Genomic DNA, 11,188 nt, shown 5'->3' on the forward strand with positions numbered 1-11,188 from the left:
ATTCCATTTTCCACCCTCCAAAGTCCCACAACCCCATGTGTGTGCATATAGAAAGAAATTTGGCATAAGTATGGTCTGAAACAAATATTTCAAGAATTTTGTAATATACGTATTTCACAACGGATTGTATTATCATCCTCTGGGCTGAAAGGACAAGACGACACAGCTCCTTTCTATTTAAAGAGAAACAGGTTGTTTCTGACTGACATCAGGGGTTTTTTTAAGAATGCAAGTATCTATGGAATATTTTTTAATACAGTCTTTAATATCTGTTTATTTCATCATCATATTAGGCAGCTGAAAAGAAGTATATGATTGCTTTAATGGTCACATTTACAAATGCCACAATGAAAAGACATAGACTTTCCTCTATTTTAGGCGTAGCCCCCCCACCCCCCACCCCCAATTGTACATTCCAGTGTAGTGCCATGTCAATGAGTGTATCAAGTATTAAAGTGACCATATCATTTTTGATCATCTTGTACTTAAAATATAAGTGTAGAGATTTAGTTAGCCAAAATAAAATACAAGAAGAAAAACATACAGTAGCCACTACTAACTGATACAATCTCCAAATCTATAATTTAATCTAATAATCTTTAATCTAATCAGGTATAGAAATAATCATATTGGATATCTGAAATAAAATACAATAAGTAACATGTACTTCATATCAGATGAAACAATCTTGTAATCTATAATCTAATCTAATAATATATAATATAATCACTCAACAAAAATATAAACGCAACACTTTTGGTTTTGCTCCCATTTTGTATGAGATGAACTCATGGATCTAAAACTTTTTCCACATACACAATATCACCATTTCCCTCAAATATTGTTCACAAACCAGTCTAAATCTGTGATAGTGAGCACTTCTCCTTTGCTGAGATAATCCATCCCACCTCACAGGTGTGCCATATCAAGATGCTGATTAGACACCATGATTAGTGCACAGGTGTGCCTTAGACTGCCCACAATAAAAGGCCACTCTGAAAGGTGCAATTTTATCACACAGCACAATGCCACAGATGTCGCAAGATTTGTGGGAGCGTGCAATTGGCATGCTGACAGCAGGAATGTCAACCAGAGCTGTTGCTCGTGTATTGAATGTTCATTTCTCTACCATAAGCTGTCTCCAAAGGCGTTTCAGAGAATTTGGCAGTAGATCCAACCAGCCTCACAACTGCAGACCATGTGTAACCACACCAGCCCAGGACCTCCACATCCAGCATGTTCACCTCCAAGATCGTCTGAGACCAGCCACTCGGACAGCTGCTGAAACAATCGGTTTGCATAACCAAAGAATTTCTGCACAAACTGTCAGAAACCGTCTCAGGGAAGCTCATCTGCATGCTCGTCGTCCTCATCGGGGTCTCGACCTGACTCCAGTTCGTCGTTGTAACCGACTTGAGTGGGCAAATGCTCACATTCGCTGGCGTTTGGCACGTTGGAGAGGTGTTCTCTTCATGGATGATGCGAAGGAGATGTGTTGCACTGCATGAGGCAAATGGTGGTCACTCCAGATACTGACTGGTATCCCCCCCCCCAATAAAACAAAACTGCATCTTTCAGAGTGGCCTTTTATTGTGGACAGTCTAAGGCACACCTGTGCACTAATCATGGTGTCTAATCAGCATCTTGATATGGCACACCTGTGAGGTGGGATGGATTATCTCAGCAAAGGAGAAGTGCTCACTATCACAGATTTAGACTGGTTTGTGAACAATATTTGAGGGAAATGGTGATATTGTGTATGTGGAAAAAGTTTTAGATCCATGAGTTCATCTCATACAAAATGGGAGCAAAACCAAAAGTGTTGCGTTTATATTTTTGTTGAGTATATATAAGTAACCAGTTAGGTTGGCTAAATATAATGAGCAAAATGCCCTTAATATTAAATCTCCCAATCTATAATCCAACATTGAACATAGTAGTTTACTTATTAGGTGCTACTGAACAAAATACTGCAAACGACCCCAAGGAGTTTTTGAAGCAGTGTGTGGCTTCAGTGAATTTTGGTTCTTATTTAGCACTGGGTATGAAGTGTGAACAGATAATAAACACAAATTACAACACTAATTTTGAAAGTGTAATATGTTTGCTTGTTATGAGCTTAGCCCTAGCGCGTTGTTACAAAAGCCCGGCTAGATGACTGAAGACATTTGATTTTCAGGAAATTGTGAAAAGGTCTGAAGCATTGCACAATACTTGTCTTCACAAGTATGAGGAACTTCAGTTCATATAGAAACTGAAGAGTTTCTAAAATGAAGTGTTTGTTGCATGGGCAAGAGTGTGAAATGCTGTTCATGTAACCAAAGTAAATCTCTATGAAATGCTGTGCTTATTTGGAGTATGTGCACATGAAGCTGTGGGTCATGGGTCTCAGGATCCGGAGAAAAGATGAGTATGTCGTCCAGATATACGAAGACGAATCGGTGCAGGAAAGCCCGCAAGACATCGTTAACCAATGCTTGGAACGTCGCGGGGGCATTTGTAAGACCGAACGGCATGACCAGGTACTCAAAGTGACCTAAGGGGGTGTTAAATGCCGTCTTCCACTCGTCTCCCTTCCGGAGCCGAACCAGGTGATACGCATTTCTAAGATCTAGCTTAGTGAACATTTGGGCTCCATGCAGGGGCGTGAACACTGAATCCAACAAGGGCAATGGGTATCGGTTACGAACCGTGATTTCGTTCAGCCCCCTGTAATCAATGCATGGACGTAGTCCGCCATCCTTTTTTCCCACAAAAAAGAAACCTGCACCCATCGGGGAAGTGGAATTCCGGATCAACCCGGCAGCTAAAGAGTCCCGGATGTAGGTCTCCATTGATTCGCGCTCAGGTCGTGAGAGGTTGTACAGCCTGCTGGACGGAAACTCAACACCTGGAACCAAATCAATGGCACAATCGTACGGGCGGTGCGGGGGAAGGGTGAGCGCCAGATCCTTGCTGAACACGTCCACAAGGTCATGGTACTCCACCGGCACCGTCCCGAGATTGGGCGGGACTCTGACCTCCTCCTTAGCCTGGGAACCGGGAGGAACCGAGGAACCTAAGCATACCCGATGGCAGGTCTCGCTCCACTGAACCACTACCCCGGACGGCCAATCGATCCGGGGATTGTGTTTTAACATCCAGGGGAACCCGAGAATCACGCGGGAGGTGGCAGGAGTCACAAAAAACTCAATATCCTCCCGGTGGTTCCCTGACACCACCAGAGTTACTGGAGGTGTCTTATGTGTGATTAAAGGGAGTAGGGAGCCATCTAGTGCCCGTACTTGCACAGGTGAAGTAAGTGCCACCAGAGGGAGCCCTGCCTCCCTGGCCCATTTGCTGTCTAGCAAATTCCCCTCAGAGCCCGTGTCCACCAGTGCTGGGGCCTGAAGGGTTAAATCCTCATAAAGGATTGTAACTGGGAGTCGTGTGGCAATATGGGTGTGTCCCATGTGAATGTCTCGGCCCACCCCTAGCCCAGTTTCTAGGGGCGGGTGTTGGTGTTTAACCGCTCGGGGCAGTCCCTCACCTGATGCTCTATCGAGCCACAAACAAAGCACGCTCCGCGGACCAGCCTCCTCTGTCTATCTGGGGGTCTAAATGTGGCCCTGCTCGTGTCCATAGCTTCATCAGCAGGGGGAGCTGTTACCACACGGAGCGTAGGGGCCATGGAGCGTGGGGAGGGCGGAGCTCGGTCGGAGCTGGAAGGGAGAGGGACGGCGCGTGCCCGGCCACGCCTTTCGTCTCGTTCCTGACGGCGTTCTTCTAACCGATTGTCTAATCGTATAACGAGATCAATAAGCCCATCTAAATCCCGCGGTTCGTCCTTAGCCACCAGGTGCTCCTTTAGAACCAACGACAGTCCGTTTACGAAGGCGGCGCGGAGGGCAGTGCTATTCCAGCCGGACCTCGCAGCCGCGATGCGGAAGTCGACTGCATAAGCAGCTGCGCTCCGGCGCCCCTGTCTCATTGACAGCAGCACGGCTGAAGCGGTCTCTCCTCTATTTGGGTGATCGAACACTGTTCTGAACTCCCTCACAAACCCATCATATGTCTGAAGGAGCCGTGAATTCTGCTCCCAGAGCGCTGTAGCCCAAGCGCGTGCCTCACCGCAAAGCAGATTTATCACATAAGCTATCTTGCTGGCATCAGTCGCGTACATGACAGGACGTTGTGCGAAGACGAGCGAACACTGCATAAGGAAGTCCGCGCACGTCTCTACACAACCTTACGTACGGCTCTGGAGGGCTTATGTATGCTTCCGGGGAAGGTGGGAGGGGTCGTTGAACGACCTGTGGAACGTCACTGTTACGCACAGGGTCGACAGGAAGGAGAGCCGCAGCAGCGCCCTGAGGGCGCGCTTCCACCTGCGCGGCGAGAGCCTCCACCCTGAGGTTAAGGAGGACGTTCTGCTCGGTCATAAGATCCAACCGAGCCGTGAAAGCGGTGAGGATTCGCTGCAACTCACCAATCATTCCTTCTGCGGACGCCTGTGCGCCCTGTTCTTCCATTGGCCGTTCAACAGCTGGTTGACGCCCCTCGGGATCCATGACGTTGGCCGAGATATCCTGTTGGGGAAGTGTAGGTACACGGACCCACAACAGGGGGCGCAAATGAACGGACAATGGAGGAAGTCAAATAACAACACTTTACTGTTGTGAATAAGCACAACAAACACAACGGATCACAACAATAGACAAAGAAGTCAATTCACAAGAATGTGTCACGTGGGCAGGCTCGAAGATAAGAGACGTCTGTCCAAAGCAGAACCGGAACCACACGATTTCCTCCGCCACCGAACCCCGGGAATACTGGAGCCGCCAAGTCCCGAACTCCCAGGTGGCCACTGCCTCCGCGTGTCGGATCTGGTACTGCTGGCGAGGAGCAAAAACAGTTAGAAGTGGGTGCGTGTGCACCCAGCAGCATGTATGGTGGGAAACCACCTCCACCTCTCGTCGAAAAAAGAAACGGAATATCCAACTCACACAATCAACAGATATTCACAGTCAGCTGAGAAATTACCTCCTTGGTAGAGCGATATCTCGGCAGAGAAGTGGAGATGACGTCCTGCAGATATACCGCTGCGGATCAGATGATTGGTAACAGCTGTCGTAGGTGACAGCTGTCACCCCGGCTACTCCTGTGAGATGGCAGCGCCCACTGGTGCCTGGAGCCCGCACTCCAGGCAGGGTGCCCTCTGGTGGTGGTGGGCCAGCAGTACCTCCTCTTCAGCGGCCCACACAACAGGACCCCCCCCTCAACGGGCGCCTCCTGGCGCCCGACCAGGCTTGTCCGGGTGGCGGCGGTACAAATCGGCCAGGAGGGCCGGGTCCAGGATGAAACTCCTCTTCACCCAGGAGCGTTCTTCGGGGCCGTACCCCTCCCAGTCCACCAAATACTGGAAGCCCCGGCCCATCCTTCGGACATCCAAAAGCCGGCGCACAGTCCAAGCCGGCTCGCCATCGATGATCCGGGCAGGAGGTGGTGCCGGACCCGGTGTACAGAGGGGTGAGGTGTGATGAGGCTTAATCCGGGACACATGGAAAACGGGATGGATCCGCAGTGAGGCCGGAAGCTGAAGCCTCACTGCGGCTGGACTGATGACCTTGAGGATCTTAAACGGACCGATATACCGTTCCTGCAATTTAGGGGAGACCACTTGGAGGGGAATGTCCTTAGTTGACAACCACACTTCCTGCCCTGGCCGATACGTAGGGGCCGGGGTCCGCCGACGGTCTGCATGGGCCTTCGTCCTCATCCGGGCCCTCAGCAAAGCAGAACGGGCGGCATGCCACACCCGACGGCACTTCCACAGGTGGGCCTGGACTGAGGGCACACCGACCTCTCCCTCAACCACCGGAAACAAAGGAGGCTGGTACCCCAGACACACCTCGAAAGGGGAGAGGCCGGTGGCTGACGACACCTGGCTGTTATGGGCATACTCGATCCAGGCCAAATGGGTACTCCAGGCCACCGGGTATGCGGCCGTCACGCAACGCAGGGCCTGTTCCACCTCTTGATTGGCCCGTTCTGCTTGCCCGTTGGTCTGGGGATGATACCCGGATGAGAGACTCACCGTGGCCCCCAGTTCCCGGCAGAAGCTCCTCCAGACTTGCGAGGAGAACTGGGGACCGTGATCGGAGACAATGTCTGTGGGAATCCCATGCAGCCGGACAACGTGGTGGACCAGGAGGTCCGCTGTCTCCTGGGCCGTCGGGAGCTTCGGGAGGGCCACGAAGTGGGCCGCCTTGGAGAATCGGTCCACTATCGTGAGGATGGTGGTGTTGCCCTGGGACGGCGGGAGGCCCGTGACAAAATCCAGGCCGATGTGGGACCAGGGGCGATGAGGCACGGGCAGCGGCTGGAGCAGTCCCGAAGCCCTGCGATGATCAGCCTTGCCCCTGGCGCAGGTGGTGCAGGCCTGGATATAATCCCGGATGTCGGCCTCTAGGGACGCCCACCAGAAGCGCTGCCGGACAACTGCCACGGTTCTTCGCACCCCTGGATGACAGGAGAGCTTGGAGCCGTGACAGAAGTCCAGGACTGCAGCCCTAGCCTCTGGTGGGATGTAGAGTCTGTTCTTCGGCCCAGTTCCGGGGTCCGGGCTTCGTGCCAGGGCCTCCCGGACGGTTCTCTCTACGTCCCAGGTGAGGGTGGCCACGATAGTGGACTCTGGGATGATGGGTTCCGGTGGATCCGACAACTCCGCTTTGACTTCATCTTCATGTACCCGGGACAAGGCATCCGATCTCTGGTTTTTGGTCCCGGGACGGTAGGTGATCCGGAAGTCAAAACGGCCGAAGAACAGTGACCAGCGGGCTTGCCTGGGGTTCAGCCGCTTGGCGGTCCTGATATACTCCAGGTTCCGGTGGTCAGTGAAAACCGTGAATGGCACGGACGTTCCCTCCAACAGATGTCTCCACTCTTCAAGAGCCTCTTTCACCGCAAGGAGTTCTCGATTGCCGACGTCATAGTTCCGTTCGGCCGGGGTCAACCTGCGGGAAAAATAGGCACACGGGTGAAGGACCTTATCGGTCTTCCCGCTCTGGGAAAGCACAGCTCCTATCCCTGAGTCCGAGGCATCCACTTCAACCACTAACTGGCAACTAGGATCGGGCTGCACCAGAACGGGTGCAGACGAGAAGCGCCGTTTCAACTCCTTGAACGCGGCATCGCAACGATCCGACCAGGTGAAGGGGACTTTTGGTGAGGTCAGGGCTGTCAGGGGGCTAACTACCTGACTGTAGCCCTTAATGAACCTCCTGTAGAAATTAGCAAAGCCGAGGAACTGTTGCAGCTTCCTACGGCTGGTGGGTTGGGGCCAGTCTCTCACCGCCGCGACCTTGGCCGGATCAGGAGCGACGGAGTTAGGGGAGATGATAAACCCCAGGAAGGACAAAGAAGTGCGGTGGAACTCGCACTTCTCGCCCTTCACAAACAGCCGATTCTCCAACAACCGCTGCAGGACCTGACGTACATGCCGGACATGGGTCTCAGGATCCGGAGAAAAGATGAGTATGTCGTCCAGATATACGAAGACGAATCGGTGCAGGAAAGCCCGCAAGACATCGTTAACCAATGCTTGGAACGTCGCGGGGGCGTTTGTAAGACCGAACAGCATGACCAGGTACTCAAAGTGACCTAAGGGGGTGTTAAATGCCGTCTTCCACTCGTCTCCCTTCCGGAGCCGAACCAGGTGATACGCATTTCTAAGATCTAGCTTAGTGAACATTTGGGCTCCATGCAGGGGCGTGAACACTGAATCCAACAAGGGCAATGGGTATCGGTTACGAACCGTGATTTCGTTCAGCCCCCTGTAATCAATGCATGGACGTAGTCCGCCATCCTTTTTTCCCACAAAAAAGAAACCTGCACCCATCGGGGAAGTGGAATTCCGGATCAACCCGGCAGCTAAAGAGTCCCGGATGTAGGTCTCCATTGATTCGCGCTCAGGTCGTGAGAGGTTGTACAGCCTGCTGGACGGAAACTCAACGCCTGGAACCAAATCAATGGCACAATCGTACGGGCGGTGCGGGGGAAGGGTGAGCGCCAGATCCTTGCTGAACACGTCCACAAGGTCATGGTACTCCACCGGCACCGTCCCGAGATTGGGCGGGACTCTGACCTCCTCCTTAGCCTGGGAACCGGGAGGAACCGAGGAACCTAAGCATACCCGATGGCAGGTCTCGCTCCACTGAACCACTACCCCGGACGGCCAATCGATCCGGGGATTGTGTTTTAACATCCAGGGGAACCCGAGAATCACGCGGGAGGTGGCAGGAGTCACAAAAAACTCAATCTCCTCCCGGTGGTTCCCTGACACCACCAGAGTTACTGGAGGTGTCTTATGTGTGATTAAAGGGAGTAGGGAGCCATCTAGTGCCCGTACTTGCACAGGTGAAGTAAGTGCCACCAGAGGGAGCCCTGCCTCCCTGGCCCATTTGCTGTCTAGCAAATTCCCCTCAGAGCCCGTGTCCACCAGTGCTGGGGCCTGAAGGGTTAAATCCTCATAAAGGATTGTAACTGGGAGTCGTGTGGCAATATGGGTGTGTCCCATGTGAATGTCTCGGCCCACCCCTAGCCCAGTTTCTAGGGGCGGGCGTTGGTGTTTAACCGCTCGGGGCAGTCCCTCACCTGATGCTCTATCGAGCCACAAACAAAGCATGCTCCGCGGACCAGCCTCCTCTGTCTATCTGGGGGTCTAAATGTGGCCCTGCTCGTGTCCATAGCTTCATCAGCAGGGGGAGCTGTTACCACACGGAGCGTAGGGGCCGTGGAGCGTGGGGAGGGCGGAGCTCGGTCGGAGGTGGAAGGGAGAGGGACGGCACGTGCCCGGCCACGCCTTTCGTCTCGTTCCTGACGGCGTTCTTCTAACCGATTGTCTAATCGTATAACGAGATCAATAAGCCCATCTAAATCCCGCGGTTCGTCCTTAGCCACCAGGTGCTCCTTTAGAACCAACGACAGTCCGTTTACGAAGGCGGCGCGGAGGGCAGTGCTATTCCAGCCGGACCTCGCAGCCGCGATGCGGAAGTCGACTGCATAAGCAGCTGCGCTCCGGCGCCCCTGTCTCATTGACAGCAGCACGGCTGAAGCGGTCTCTCCTCTATTTGGGTGATCGAACACTGTTCTGAACTCCCTCACAAACCCATCATATGTCTGAAGGAGCCGTGAATTCTGCTCCCAGAGCGCTGTAGCCCAAGCGCGTGCCTCACCGCGAAGCAGATTTATCACATAAGCTATCTTGCTGGCATCAGTCACGTACATGACAGGACGTTGTGCGAAGACGAGCGAACACTGCATAAGGAAGTCCGCGCACGTCTCTACACAACCTTACGTACGGCTCTGGAGGGCTTATGTATGCTTCCGGGGAAGGTGGGAGGGGTCGTTGAACGACCTGTGGAACGTCACTGTTACGCACAGGGTCGACAGGAGGGAGAGCCGCAGCAGCGCCCTGAGGGCGCGCTTCCACCTGCGCGGCGAGAGCCTCCACCCTGCGGTTAAGGAGGACGTTCTGCTCGGTCATAAGATCCAACCGAGCCGTGAAAGCGGTGAGGATTCGCTGCAACTCACCGATCATTCCTCCTGCGGACGCCTGTGCGCCCTGTTCTTCCATTGGCCGTTCAACAGCCGGTTGACGCCCCTCGGGATCCATGATGTTGGCCGAGATATCCTGTTGGGGAAGTGTAGGTACACGGACCCACAACAGGGGGCGCAAATGAACGGACAATGGAGGAAGTCAAATAACAACACTTTACTGTTGTGAATAAGCACAACAAACACAACGGATCACAACAATAGACAAAGAAGTCAATTCACAAGAATGTGTCACGTGGGCAGGCTCGAAGATAAGAGACGTCTGTCCAAAGCAGAACCGGAACCACACGATTTCCTCCGCCACCGAACCCCGGGAATACTGGAGCCGCCAAGTCCCGAACTCCCAGGTGGCCACTGCCTCCGCGTGTCGGATCTGGTACTGCTGGCGAGGAGCAAAAACAGTTAGAAGTGGGTGCGTGTGCACCCAGCAGCACGTATGGTGGGAAACCACCTCCACCTCTCGTCGAAAAAAGAAACGGAATATCCAACTCACACAATCAACAGATATTCACAGTCAGCTGAGAAATTACCTCCTTGGTAGAGCGATATCTCGGCAGAGAAGTGGAGATGACGTCCTGCAGATATACCGCTGCGGATCAGATGATTGGTAACAGCTGTCGTAGGTGACAGCTGTCACCCCGGCTACTCCTGTGAGATGGCAGCGCCCACTGGTGCCTGGAGCCCGCACTCCAGGCAGGGTGCCCTCTGGTGGTGGTGGGCCAGCAGTACCTCCTCTTCAGCGGCCCACACAACAGAAGCTAGTAGAAGTGGACCGTAGCAGTCGGATGCTTTTGTAGTGTGATGGAACTATATCATAGATGGGAGAAATATTGCTGTCTTATCAACACATTTATTCAGATCACAGTTACACACAGATACAAGTCTGTTGTGTTTTCATGCTGCACGGTGTAGCGTTTACACAGTTTGATGACATTCCTGATTTATTCCTGCCATATTCACTTTGCAGTCAAAAGTAACACTATGCATGAGCTGTGGTACGTATACAATACAGGAACTTCTGTTTTACATTGTCACTATCAATAACCCATCATCAACCCATCTGAACGGAAGTCATAAGCATGTCATTTAATAACTGTAATCTGTGTTGATGACTGTTCCATGAAATTTTGTTTGCAAAGGCAAGAGTTGTGCATTTCAGACAGTTGGTGATTTAAAGGTTTGTAGGTTCATGAACAAGCTCCTTGTTACAGATACAGCAGGTGAGTAGAAGAGTTGGGTGTGATGCAGGCCTCACCCCTTTCCAGAGTTTTGTTTACACAGTGATTGCAAGGTATTTGGTGATACTGATACCTTTGCAGGAGAATGAAGGTCCACATCTCTAGGGTCCTGGCACTTCCTGCCTTAGTGCACAGTTGTGGGATGACACCCATTTCCAAGGATCTTTGGGTGCTACTAGAATTGCTTCATATCAAGTGAATGGTTGCTTAAACCCTCTTTACACAGGGACGGGGTCTGTCCAGTGGTCCTTGTGCAGTCATGAAATCATGTTGAATGCCACATGCCAAAGAAGCGTACAGCTGCCACCTTGACCTTACAAGGTCTGCTCGGTATCCTCTCACAAACCGCCATG

Source organism: Thalassophryne amazonica, chromosome 3, assembly GCF_902500255.1.
Source record: "Thalassophryne amazonica chromosome 3, fThaAma1.1, whole genome shotgun sequence".
Lineage (NCBI taxonomy): Eukaryota > Metazoa > Chordata > Actinopteri > Batrachoidiformes > Batrachoididae > Thalassophryne > Thalassophryne amazonica.